General features: G+C 47.0%; 1 protein-coding gene across 1 annotated transcript in view; it reads left to right on the top strand.

Moving 5' to 3' along the window:
• The first annotated feature begins 8,505 nt into the window (after positions 1 to 8,505).
• AHI1 (Abelson helper integration site 1) overlaps positions 8,506 to 14,472 on the top strand; it is a 181,197-nt gene continuing 175,230 nt past the window's right edge. Inside the window, exon 1 of the mRNA XM_065401145.1 lies at positions 8,506 to 8,807. The gene's annotated coding sequence lies outside the window, so the exon portion shown is untranslated. The remainder of the gene's footprint in view (positions 8,808 to 14,472) is intronic.

The following is a 14,472-nucleotide window of genomic DNA, read 5'->3' as shown; positions in this document are numbered from 1 at the left end:
ATATTTCACCAGCTTAGGTTAAAAACTTCCCCAAGGCACAGATTCCTTTCTTTGTCCTTGGACAGTATTGCTGCCACCACCAAGTGATTTAAACAAACATTCAGGGAGGGGCCACTTGGAGCCCTATTTCCCCCTCCAAAATATCCCCCCCAAGCCTCTTCACCCCTTTTCCTAGGGGGAGGCTTGAGAATAATATACCAACCAAATAGGTTAACAAGGTGAGCACAGACCAGATCCTTGGGTTTTTAGGACACTAAAAACCAATCAGGTTCTTAAAAGAAGAATTTTATTAAAAAAAAAATATTAAAGAATCACACCTGCAAAAACAGGATGGAAGATAACTTTACAGGGTAAATAAGAAGATTTAAAACACAGAGGATTTCCCTCTGACTCTGCTTCCCAGTTACAAAACAGGAATAAAATTACCTCTTAGCATAGGGAAAATTCACAAGCTAAAACAAAAGATTCATAGATTCTAGGACTGGAAGGGACCTCGAGAGGTCATCGAGTCCAGTCCCCTGCCCGCATGGCAGGACCAAATACTGTCTAGACCATCCCTGATAGACATTTATCTAACCTACTCTTAAATATCTCCAGAGATGGAGATTCCACAACCTCCCTAGGCAATTTATTCCAGTGTTTAACCACCCTGACAGTTAGGAACTTTTTCCTAATGTCCAACCTAGACCTCCCTTGCTGCAGTTTAAGCCCATTGCTTCTTGTTCTATCCTCAGAGGCTAAGGTGAACAAGTTTTCTCCCTCCTCCTTATGACACCCTTTTAGATACCTGAAAACTGCTATCATGTCCCCTCTCAGTCTTCTCTTTTCCAAACTAAACAAACCCAATTCTTTCAGCCTTCCTTCATAGGTCATGTTCTCAAGACCTTTAATCATTCTTGTTGCTCTTCTCTGGACCCTTTCCAATTTCTCCACATCTTTCTTGAAATGCGGTGCCCAGAACTGGACACAATACTCCAGCTGAGGCCTAACCAGAGCAGAGTAGAGCGGAAGAATGACTTCTCGTGTCTTGCTCACAACACACCTGTTAATACATCCCAGAATCATGTTTGCTTTTTTTGCAACAGCATCACACTGTTGACTCATATTTAGCTTGTGGTCCACTATAACCCCTAGATCCCTTTCTGCCGTACTCCTTCCTAGACAGTCTCTTCCCATTCTGTATGTGTGAAACTGATTTTTTCTTCCTAAGTGGAGCACTTTGCATTTGTCTTTGTTAAACTTCATCCTGTTTAACTCAGACCATTTCTCCAATTTGTCTAGATCATTTTGAATTATGACCCTGTCCTCCAAAGCAGTTGCAATCCCTCCCAGTTTGGTATCATCCGCAAACTTAATAAGCGTACTTTCTATGCCAATATCTAAGTCGTTAATGAAGATATTGAACAGAGCCGGTCCCAAAACAGACCCCTGCGGAACCCCACTCGTTATGCTTTCCAGCAGGATTGGGAACCATTAATAACAACTCTCTGAGTACGGTTATCCAGCCAGTTATGCACCCACCTTATAGTAGCCCCATCTAAATTGTATTTGCCTAGTTTATCGATAAGAATATCATGCGAGACCGTATCAAATGCCTTACTAAAGTCTAGGTATACCACATCCACAGCTTCTCCCTTATCCAGAAGACTCGTTATCCTATCGAAGAAAGCTATCAGATTGGTTTGACATGATTTGTTCTTTACAAATCCATGCTGGCTGTTCCCTATCACCTTACCACCTTCCAAGTGTTTGCAGATGATTTCCTTAATTACTTGCTCCATTATCTTCCCTGGCACAGAAGTTAAACTAACTGGTCTGTAGTTTCCTGGGTTGTTTTTATTTCCCTTTTTATAGATGGGCACTATATTTGCCCTTTTCCAGTCTTCTGGAATCTCTCCCGTCTCCCATGATTTTCCAAAGATAATAGCTAGAGGCTCAGATACCTCCTCTATTAGCTCCTTGAGTATTCTAGGATGCATTTCATCAGGCCCTGGTGACTTGCAGGCATCTAACTTTTCTAAGTGATTTTTAACTTGTTCTTTTTTTATTTTATCTGCTAAACCTACCCCCTTCCCATTAGCATTCACTATGTTAGGCATTCCTTCAGACTTCTCGGTGAAGACCGAAACAAATAAGTCATTAAGCATCTCTGCCATTTCCAAGTCCCTGTTACTGTTTCTCCCTCTTCACTAAGCAGTGGGCCTACCCTGTCTTTGGTCTTCCTCTTGCTTCTAATGTATTGATAAAAAGTCTTCTTGTTCCCCTTTATTCCCGTAGCTAGTTTGAGCTCATTTTGTGCCTTTGCCTTTCTAATCTTGCCCCTGCATTCCTGTGTTGTTTGCCTATATTCATCCTTTGTAATCTGTCCTAGTTTCCATTTTTTATATGACTCCTTTTTATTTTTTAGATCATGCAAGATCTCGTGGTTAAGCCAAGGTGGTCTTTTGCCACATTTTCTATCTTTCCTAACCAGCGGAATAGCTTGCTTTTGGGCCCTTAATAGTGTCCCTTTGAAAAACTGCCAACTCTCCTCAGTTGTTTTTCCCCTCAGTCTTGATTCCCATGGGACCTTACCTATCAGCTCTCTGAGCTTACCAAAATCCGCCTTCCTGAAATCCATTGTCTGTATTTTGCTGTTCTCCCTTCTACCCTTCCTTAGAATTGCAAACTCTATGATTTCATGATCACTTTCACCCAAGCTGCCTTCTACTTTCAAATTCTCAACGAGTTCCTCCCTATTTGTTAAAATCAAGTCTAGAACAGCTTCCCCATTAGTAGCTTTTTCAACCTTCTGAAATAAAAAGTTGTCTGCAATGCAGTCCAAGAATTTGTTGGATAGTCTGTGCCCCGCTGTGTTATTTTCCCAACATATATCCGGATAGTTGAAGTCCCCCATCACCACCAAATCTTGGGCTTTGGATGATTTTGTTAGTTGTTTAAAAAAAGCCTCATCCACCTCTTCCACCTGGTTAGGTGGCCTGTAGTAGACTCCTAGCATGACATCACCCTTGTTTTTTACCCCTTTTAGCCTAACCCAGAGACTCTCAACACTTCCATCTCCTATGTCCATCTCTACCTCAGTCCAAGTGTGTACATTTTTAATATATAAGGCAACACCTCCTCCCTTTTTCCCGTCTATCCTTCCTGAGCAAGCTGTATCCATCCACACCAACATTTCAATCATGTGTATTATCCCACCAAGTTTCAGTGATGCCAACAATGTCATAGTTGTATTTATTTATTAGCACTTCCAGTTCTTCCTGCTTATTACCCATACTTCTCGCATTTGTATATAGGCATCTAAGATACTGGTTTGATCTTTCCTCCCAGTTTTGTCCTGACCCTCCTTTCTCTCTGCCAATATAGCCCACACTCCCTCTCGTTTCCGACCCATCTCCCAGGTCTCCATGTTCCCCACTTACCTGCGGGCTTTGCTCACCTGTCCCCGTCGAACCTAGTTTAAAGCCCTCCTTACTAGGTTAGCCAGTCTGTGTCCAAATAGGGTCTTTCCCCTCCTCGAAAGGTGAACGCCATCTCTGCCTAGCAGTCCTTCCTCAAATAGCATCCCGTGGTCTAGGAAGCCAAAGCCCTCCTGGCGACACCATCTTCGCAGCCAGGCATTCACCTCCATGATGCATCTGTCTCTGCCCGGGCCCCTACCTTTGACAGGAAGAATCGAAGAGAATACCACCTGCACTCCAAACTCCTTCACCCGTACTCCCAGAGCCCTGTAGTCACTCTTGATCCGCTCAGTGTCACACCGCGCAGTATCATTTGTGCCCACATGGATGAGTAGCATGGGGTAGTAGTCAGAGGGCTGGATAATCCTCGACAATGCCTCCATAACGTCTCGGATACGGGCTCCCGGCAGGCAGCATACCTCCCGAGATGAAATGTCAGGGCGACAGATGGGCGCCTCCGTCCCCCTCAGCAGAGAGTCTCCGACCACCACTACCCTACGTTTCCTATTCGCAGTGGTGGCAGCAGACCTCCCAGCCTTAGGGGTACGAGGCTTCTCCTCCTTTACTGTAGGGGGTGATGCCTTCTTTCCTGTATCAAGAAGAGCATAACGGTTACCTATTACCACAGCGGGAGGGTTCGGAGCAGGGGTGGAGCACTGCCTGCTGCCAGAAGTAACCAGCTGCCAGTGTCCACCCTGAGCCATCTCCTCCTCCACCAGTGGTGTATCAGCAGTCCTGTGTACTGGGACAGCTACCTCAGCTGTCTCCACATGGACACTGTCCAGGAATTGCTCGTGGATTCGGATGCTTCTCAACCTAGCCACCTCCTCCTGTAGCTCTCCCACCTGCTGCCTGAGAGATTCCACCAGCAGGCACCTTTCACATTGGATGGTCCCCCCAGCCTGGATATCAGTAAGTGGAAATTGCAAGTTACAGTCTCTGCAAAACCACACCAGGATCTGGGTAGAAGCATCCATGCTCAGGCGCTCTGTCTGGCTACAGGCGCAGGTGGAGGAGACAGAAGCAGTGCTGGCACAGGTGTTGCGGGTCTTCCTAACCATCGTAAGCCTCCCTCTGTCAAACTCCCGTCTGCAGCCCCCTGTCCGCTGAAAGGGTTGTTTAAGCAAGAAGTTTAAAGTTTTAAGGGGAATAAAGGGAAAACAGATAGAACCGGCAAGGGACCCTCGCCCCTTCCCACTCCCCTTCCAAACTCCCTTGCGAAACTCCCTGTTAGCAGCCCCTGTTCGCAAAAGATAATCTAACGCATTTCCTTGCTATTACTTACAATTTCTGTAATTTTAGATGTATCATTTCAGGATCTTGTGAGGAGCTGGTTTACCTGCTTGGTCTCTCTCTTTATCCTGAAAGGGAACCAACAAAAAGAGCACCACCAAAACCTTCTCCGCCCCAGATTTGAAAGTATCTTCTTTCCCCATTGGTCCTTCTGGTCAGGTGCCAACTAGGTTAATTGAACTGATTAACCCTTTACAGGTAGTGATTCTGTACCTCTGGCCAGGAGGGATTTTATGTTACTGCATACATAAAGGTTGTTACCCTTCCCTTTATATTTATGACACATGTACTTAAATTTAAGCATATGTGTCAGTCCAATAGAAGTCAATGGGTTTTAAGCATGTGCTTAAAGTTATGCATGCATTAGCATGTACTTAATTTCAACCCTACTCAGGAAAGTGCTTAAGTGCCTTCCTGAATTGCAATAACTAATATTAGCATCTCCACAAAGATTGAACTGGTATGGAAACTAACCTATCTTTTCACCCCTAGGCATTGAAGCACATGGGTAGGAAGGTGTATGTAAGCTTGCACTGCTAATTACTGTGTTGTACTTGTTCTTCTTCTTTAAGAGACTTCAGTTTACAAGACTGCCAGAGTCCAGGACTGCTCCTTTCAGAGCACTAGAAACCTGACCCTGCAGAGCACAGTACAAGAAGTGGAGGGTGCTCAGCACCTTGCAAGATTGGGCCCTAAATTTACCATAATTTTGTGATAATCTTAGGCTTTTAAAGGCTTTCATTGCTCTTATAAATTCATTTAAAAATTATAACTGTATAATATAGTAGGGGAAAAGCTAAAACATTTTTTCTTATATTTTTTCCCCTTGGCGTATTACTTCAAAAGGCCAATGTCACTAACAAATTCCACTGTGGCTGTTGCCATATAAATCACACTGGTTGGGCCTTGTAAACCTGCCCACTTTATAATATATTATAAAGAAGAAGAAGAAATTATTATCAAGGTAAAATAACCTAGTATGTAATTCTGTTACAAATCCGACTTTTATGCCTCATTACTGGTAATCACTTTAAACCTATCTTTCTGTAGTTAATAAACTTGTTTCACTGATTTATCTAAACCAGTGTGTTTGGATTGAAGTGTCTGGGGAAACCTCCATTTGGGATAATAGGATTTGTGCATATCATTTTCTATTAATAAAATGGCAGACTTTATATGAGTTTGTATTGTTCAGAAGAGAGCTGGGCAGTACAAGACCTACATTTCTGGGGAAAGTCTGGGATTGGGAATTGGCTGGTGTTTCTCTGCAGTGTAATTCAAGAGTGGCTGGCTATAGCAGTTAATGTTTTCACCCCTCAGCTCATAGAGAGCAATTAACATGCTGGAGGTTGTTTGTGAATAGACCAGGAGTGGTAACTCTCACTGTGAAGCAATGTAAAAGGCATCCCAGATTGAAGAACTGAGGGAACAAAGCTGTTCATCAGTCCAGATTGTACTCTGGGTAATGTCACAGTGTCATAATTGTACTAAGATTAACAAAATGTGTTTTAATAGTTGCATATAACTTTGACAAATGTAGGGCCTAAGCTTTCAGAAATCTTATGGACTTGATCATGCAATCCTTACTACTCATGTGAGTAGTTCTTTGAGTGCTGTGTAGGAACTCATAGACTAGAATCAAGTCACTCCTTAACCTTCTTTTTGTTAAGCTAAATAGATTGAGCTCCTTGAGCCTATCACTAAGGCATGTTTTCTAATCCTTTAATCATTCTCATGGCCCTTATCTGAACCCTCTCCAACATATTTCTTGAATTGTAGACACCAGAACTGGATACAGTATTCCAGCAGCAGTTGTACTAGTGCCAAGTACAGGGGTAAAATAACCTCTCTACTTCTACTTGGGAGACCCCTGTTTATTCATCACAGGATCACATTAGCTCTTTTGGCCACAGTGTCACACTGACAGATCATATTCAGCCCCCTAAATCTTTTTCAGTGTCAATACTTTCCAGGATAGAGTCCCCCATCCTATAAGTACAGCCTACATTCATTGTTCCTTGATATTTACATTTAGCCATATTAAGCTGGACACAAACAATATGCATTTTAGCAAGCAATCTAGTTAGCTCAATCAGTGACCTGTCCTCTTCATTATTTACCACTGCCCCAATTTCTGTCATCTGTAAGTAAGTTACTTAATTTCAAACTAGAACCCTAATTCTTCTGCCTGCTTAAATGAGCCTAGATTGGGGAAAGGAAGCAGGAAAGGGGGAGATGGGATTCTTCATACAATTGATTTACTCAACACTGCCAATTTTTAAAAAAGACTTGGAAAAAGCCTTTATATGCATATTTTACATATGTACTTGGCTATAGGTTTCACTCTGTGTTCCTGGAACTGAATTTTAGCCGTATACTTGAGAACAGTGAATGATGACACTGTCATCCAGGAATACAAGTTTTAGTGGCATCTCTGAAGTGATACAAATAGCATGGAGTTAGTTGAAAACTGACTTTGGAATTGAAAGGGTGTGTGATTTCATTTAACCAGGCTTTTGGAAAGATTTGATTATATTCATCCCTAATGTAACTCTATTGACTTCAGTGGAATTACAGCAGGGATGAATTTGGGCTTCTAGTACTGGAAGTCTTGACCTTTCTAGAAAACTTCTACAAATGAGAAATGAAATCATTTATTGCGCTGATTTTTTGGGGGATATGACTCCAGAAAGGATTTATTCCCTATTAGAACAAACGTCATGCTGATTGACAGGAGGTTACACTGAAAATGGAGTTTCCAGATTCCCAGTGTAGGTACACTGAAAAACTTTGGCACTTACTGACATATGTGAGTCTATTTGTGCTGCCATTTATAACTGAGGCAAAGACTGAAATTGTGTCCTCACTGAAGTCAATAGCAAAATTCCCACTGACTTCAGTGGGGACCAGGATTTCATTCAAAGACTTTCATTTGACAAGTTAATTTTCATAGTTAATGCACACACAGAGCTTGTAAAAATTTAACTTTTTTTCATCAACCAATGACTTAATATTGAAAAAACTGTTCTCTGCATTTTTTGGCAAACGTTTTTCTGTTGGTTTGCTTGACTTCCAGTTTCATGCTTTTGAACTTGAATTTTACTGGGCCATCACCCATTACAAGGGCAACAACAGACACTGATTTGGGGCTTCCCAAATAACAACAGTATAGCTGGTGGAAACACAGTGACGTTCCTGTTTTGCAAAATATTGTCCCTGCTTTAACAGTGAGATGCTGAGGTCGAGGGAACGTTTTAAATAATAATTCACTTTATTGCATGCTTCCTACATGTCATCCCCCTCCCGCCCCATAGGGTTAGGCCCCGCCCTGGCTGGGGAAGAGGGGCGTGCACTGCCCTCCCCTGTGCCCGGCGGGCTCCTGGCTGCCCAGGTCACTTGAGGGATCGGGAGTGTGAGGCTCCCCTTCTCCAGCCCGGAGCCCCTGGGCTTTGGGGCAGGCCCACGATGCCCCGAGCAGACCCCTGCCGCGGCCAATCGCCAACGCCACCAGGAATCGGCTGCGGGGGCATTAAACCAGTGCAGAATTGGCCGTTTGCATCATCCAACAACCGCCGCCCTTAACACTGCCGCGCCTAGTTAGGCGGCAGGCATCAGAAACCCCAACCTCATGCGCCGCGCATGCGCATCACGTCTTGCCCGCATCTCTCCGCGTGCACTGCATCACTCTCTGGCGCATGCGCCTTTCCTCCCCCAACGGCCTCCCTTAATTCTAAGGAGCGCACGCGCGTTTCATCTTCGGGAATCAGTAGTGGCGCATGTGTTTCCGTTGCCGTTGAGGTGGGAAGCCTGCGAAGAAGTCCCGGATGTACGCTGCTTCTCCACGCCCGGCTTCTAAAGGAGCTGTTCGCCCCGCTTTAGGCGCATGCGCGTTCTGCGGAGCGTTGTTTCCTTGGCAGCTGTTGTTTGTTTTCGGCAAAAGTACCGTAACAGGCCGCGGAGGGGGATAAGGAAGAAACCAAGTGGCGGGGGGGAGAACCGGCAGCCGCGGCAACAGCGGCCCTAACTCGAGGCGGTGCCGGAGACCCGGTCAAAGTGAGTGAGAGCCCCTGTCCCGTGCGCGCTGCCGTTTGCTGAGGCACCGGGACTGGGAGGAGGCTCGGGGAGCGGGGAAACTGCGTCTCCGCCCGGCCGCCTCTCCAGCCCCCATTCCCTGTGCCCCGGTAACTGCACAGTGGGTCCCTGGCTGCTGGTGACACTGGCCTTGCGCTGCTGGTCTTGTGTCCCCAACTTTCTAATCACACCAAACCCAACGTCCTTGCCCCGCCCCCTGCCCTGAGGCCCCGCCCCCTCCTTCCCCCTCCCTCCTTCTCTCGCTCTCCCCCACCCTCACTGCTGCAGCCCGGGGTTGGGGGCGGGGGATGCGGGCTCTGGGATGAGGAGTTTGGGGTGTGGGAGGGGGCTCCGGGCTGAGCCTGGGGCAGGGGTTGGAATTTGGGAGGGGGGTTGGGGTGCAGCAGGGGGTTCGGACCTGGGGCAGGGGTTCGGGCTCTGAGCACCGGCCAGGTGGCGCTTACCTCAGGCAACTCCCGGAAGCGGACGGCATGTCCAGTTCCTAGGCAGAGGGGCCGGGGGGCTCTGTGCACTGCCTGCCCCCACAGATGCCACCCCCACAGTTTCCATTGGCTGCGGTTCCTGGCCAATGGGAGCGTGGAGCCAGGGCTCGAGGTGGGTGCAGCTCATCGAGCCTCCCTGGCCACTCATGCACCTAGGAGCCGGATATGGCAGCTGCTTCTGGGAGCCGTGTGGAGCCAGGGCAGGCAGGGAGCCTGCCTTGGCCTTGTTGCACCGCCGACTGGACTTTTAGCAGCCCGATCAACGGTGCTGACCGGAGCCACCAAGGTACCTATTCAACCAGGCATTACGGTCAAAAACTGGACACCTGGCAACCTTATGCTGACCACTGCCCTACCTGGGGGTTTCAGGGGGGCTGAGACCGCATGGGAGGGGCGTGGTGGTGCTGTGAGATGGGTCGTTCACCCCACTTGGCAGCAGCCACCTGGACACTGGCCACTGTCTTTGGGCTTGGGCAGACTCCTGCGTGGGGGCTACTCTTGTGGGAATTCTGTGCCAAAAAATGAAAGATTTGCACATATTTTAAAATTCTGCAATATTCTGCATATTTTATTGGCCAAAATAACACAGTATAATCACACACATTTCAATTATTTTGGTAATTTATTTCAAAATACCTGTCAGCAAGTATGTCTGTAACAATACAGACAATGAAAAAATATTCAGGAAATGTTTTTTGTCAAATAGATTCCTTACTAGGCATATAAATACAGAACTTTGAATAATTAATTTAAACTACAATGCAGAACCGTATTTCCCGCCCCCCTCAGAAGCAGTGAAAAAGCTTGGGGGAGTCAGGGGTAACAGAGAGCTGAGGGAGAGGGAAGGAGCCTGGGAGTGAACCTGGAGGGTTGATGGGTATGGGTGGGAGAAATATGGAACAGGGTTTTTTGCGGGGCAGGAATGGATTGTTAGGAAGCCTCCCCCATGCAGACTCTGGCTGACCTCTAGCCTCTCACATTCAGTCAGGCACATCTGCCCCATGTGTCCCTGTACCCCCGTGTGTCCCCCCATCCCCACTCAGACACCCACTCCCCCCATGCCCATATGTCTCTGCACCCTTTCCCTCATCCCCATGTGGCCCTGCACCCCCTTAACCAGCCCCCTCCTCCCATGTGACCCTGCACCCCTTTTCCCACATCCCCATATGTGACCCCACTCAGCTGGAGGTGAGTAGTAAGAATGAGGGTCCAGCTCTCGGTGCAGCTCAGATTATATAACTATGGCCCTACCAAAGTCACAGTCCATTTTGGTCAATTTCGCGGTCATAGAATTTTAAAAATTGTAAATTTCATGATTTCAGCTCTTTAAATCTGAAATTTCACAGTGTTGTAATTGTAGGGGTCCTGATCCAAAAAGGAGTTGTTGTTGGGGAGAAGGGGTTGCCAAAGGTATTGTAGGGGGGCGTTGCAGTACTGCTACCCTTACTTCTGCGCTGCTGCTGTTGGCAGCGGTGCTGGCCAGCTGGAGGGCGGTGGATACTGGCCAGGAGCCCAACTCTGAAGACAGAGCCAGCAGCAGCACAGAAGAAAGGATAGCATGGTATAGTATTGCCACCCTTACTTCTACGCTGCTGCCTATAGAGGTGGGCCCTCAGTCAGCAGTGGCCACTCTCCAGCTGCCCAGCTCTGAAAGCAGCAATGCAGAAATAAGGGTGGCATGGTATGGTATTGCCACCCTTAGTTCTGCGCTGATGCTGGTGGAGCGCTGCCTTCAGAGCTGGGCACCCAGCCAACAGTCACTGCTCTCCAGCCACCTAGCTCTGAAGGCAGTGCAGAAGTAAGGGTGGCAATACCATGACCCCCCTAAAATAATCTTGTGACTCTCCTGCCCCGCAACTCCTTTTTGGGTCAGGATCTCCAATTTGAGAAATGCTGGTCTCCCCCATAAAAAACTGTATAGTATAGGGTAAAAGCACACAAAAGACCAGATTTCACAGGAGGAGACTGGATTTCACGGTCCGTGACGTGTTTTTCATGGCCGTGAAATTGGTAGGGCCCTATATATAACCAACGTAGCGTGTGGCCTTTCAATAAGCTGCTGCCTGTGATATGTGTCCACAGCAACATAGGGCAGGAGACAATAAGGAGCTACTTCTTGCATGTTAATGGGTCTTCTGCAGCGTCAAGTAGTGGTCTAATTGGATGGGAAAGGGTGGGGGCGGGCCTTGGACTTGCTGGTGGTGGGGCTACGTGTTGCAGGGAATGTGTGAGACAGAGGCCAATTTGTGGTTCACTATTCTGTCACTATTTGTGTTCACAGAATAGTGGCCTGACATCTTCACTACACCTCACGCACTGGTGTCATGATACTATATAAAAGATGATGTAATATATTGTTTGAAATCTAAACACACTGGGCATTAATGTCACTGTGAATTTTTGTACCAACTTTGTAGCTGGAATTATGAATACTCTCTGATATTATGTCCTGGAGACTGTAAAGGTGACAAAACAGATTCTTCTATATAAAGGGTAAAGAAAATATGGTAGCAGATGCTCTGTCCAGGAAAAAGGGATCTGACCTGCTGCCTCTGGGTCACCCAGTGGCTAACCTTCCTGCAACTGTGTAAGGGAGGAGGTGTGACCCTAAGAGCATCCCAGTGCCAGAGGGCAAAGGGCTCATTTGTATCAGGTAATGAGTTTCTGCTCGCTGCCCAATTCAGTATACCCCAATTCACGGTGGTTATAATCCGTGTCTGAAAGGTGTCATGTAAGATGTCCTTGGAAAGCTAATAACTCACTGATCATTAATATTCTCGCGTGATGTATGTATGCAGTCTGTACTGAGAGCTATGGATATATGCTGGAATGATGACTAACGTGCTTAAGCCAGGCATGTCAGGGGAGTTGGTAAACAGGTCTGCTCTAGACAAAGGAATATGTATTTGCTTCTCTGATCAGCCCAAGCGTCAGGCACATACGGTGAAGGTCTATTTGCATATTAGCTTCATAGCTTTGTTTTCCTAATAAGTGGGGTCAGAGGCAGCAGAGAAGAGAAACTTTGGGCTATAAAGATGGGGGTCTGAACTTCAAATGATAAGCAATTGAATCAACTGATTATATAAAAGTTTATCAAGTAAGGTGTTTTATGAAAGCCAATGACACATTGCTGGTTAATGCTGTAAAATGTGTGTGTTAACACTATATGTGGAATTGGGTACTCATTGATATTAGACTTTACAGTCTGTGCCTAAGTAAAGGGAGAAACATGCCTCTCCCAGACAAGAGACAGGTAAATAGCTGTGATGTTTCCTCCTATGTAAATTAAATATGGTGGAATTAAAATGATTGGAAGCCCAGTTTACATACAGGTTGATGGGAAGCCCACAGGAAGGGGAGAAACAGCATGAGGCCATCCTGCCTCTTGATAAAGGTAATTGAAATTTGGAAGATATAAGCAAGAACAGAAGCCATCTTTGGCATCCATTACTAGACAGATACAAGAGAACAGAGCTCTTGCAAGGTGAGAAAGATGGGTCCTTCAACCAAGGGGGGATTGAAGTTGCTGGAAACTGAATATGGGTGAAATAACTGCTTAGGCAAAGATCTTTTGCCTAGGAAGACAAGGAAAGCCAGCACCTTGTACTTCTGTGGAAGGTCTTGACTGAAGAAAAGACAGCTTTGGCAGGGAAGAAGGACCCCATCTTTCTCACCTTGCAAGAACTCTATTCACTTGAGTCTGACTAGTGCTGGATGCCAAAGACGGCTTCTTTGGTTTAGTTAAGTTTTAGACTTTTAGATGCATATCTTCAGTTTTATTTGCTTGTAATCCTTTCTAACTTTATTTTTTTTACTTGGCATCACTTAACCCAGGGGAGGGCAAACTATGGCCCGTGGGCCAGATCCGGCCCATCAGGGTTTTCAATCTGGCCCGTTGGATTGCTAGCCCCTTGGTGCAGTGGGGCTAAGACAGGCTCCCTGCCTGCCCTGACCCCGTGCCACTCCCGGAAGCGGCTGGCACCGTGTCCCTGTGGCCCCTGGGGGAGGAGGGACAGAGGGCTCTGTGCGCTGCCCTCTTCTGCAGGCACTGCCCCCCGCAGCTCCCATTGGCCAGGAATGGGGAACTGCGGACAATGGGAGCTTTGGGGGTGGTACCTACAGGCGAGGGCAGCACGTGACAGAGCCGTCTGCCCCACCCCACCCCCAGGAGTCACTGCCGGACATGCTGGCCACTTCCGGGAGCGGCGTGGGGCCAGGGCAGGCAGGCACGCCGCTGCCACCCTGGAGTGGCTAGAGGTAAGTGGCGCTGGGCTGGAGCCCGCAGCCCAAACCCCCTCCTGTACCCCAGCCACCTGCCCTGAGCCCCCTCCTGCCGTCCGCACCTCCCCTGCACCCCAACCCCCTACCCTGAGCCCCCTGCCGCACCCCTCCTGCACCCCAGCCCCCTGCCCCAGCTCTACATTCATGGCCCTGCATACAATTTCCCCACCCAGATGTGGCCCTCGGGCCAAAAAGTTTGCCCACCCCTGACTTAACTTATGTCCTATTATTAATAAATTTGTTTTATTTTAATATAAACCAATTCAGTGCTGTGTTTGAGGGGAAAGGTGTATTTATCCCAGTTGAGTTAATAAGCTGTAATATGCTTTTGTCTCTTTAAAGGCACAACAGCTCTCTGAGCTGTCCAGGAGAGGACTGGACACTCCAGGACACACGGTTTGGGGGACATTTGGGAGTGGAAGTGCGGTAGGGTCATCTTGCTGGTTATAACCAGGGCTGGTAGGAGCTAGAATGGAGGTGTAGATAGGTTGCTGGGATCAGAGCTGCTGAACCAGGCCTGTGTAGCACATAGACACTCAGAGTGTCACCTGCATTCTTGTAGGCTAGCTGTGAGCATCCCAGGCTCGTAGCTATAGCTAAAGCATTGTAAGGCACCGAGGGTTGCATGGCAAGTGGTGACACAACTCTTTACTGGAGTCTGGATGGTGCTCTCAAACTCTGTGACAGAATGGTGCGGCAGAGACACACTAATCTTCTGTCACATGTTTAGTGGCACTCGAACAACCATGTAATAAAACTGTGAAGGGTTTGGGACGTAGACCATGTATGAGATTTCTCTCACTGACCCTATTAGCAACTACACATTGCAAACATTATGCTAATTCTACTATAACAAAATTGTA

The sequence above is a fragment of the Emys orbicularis genome, chromosome 3 (assembly GCF_028017835.1).
Source record: "Emys orbicularis isolate rEmyOrb1 chromosome 3, rEmyOrb1.hap1, whole genome shotgun sequence".
NCBI classification, from domain to species: Eukaryota; Metazoa; Chordata; order Testudines; family Emydidae; genus Emys; species Emys orbicularis.
This window is presented reverse-complemented; position numbering and strand designations above follow the sequence as displayed.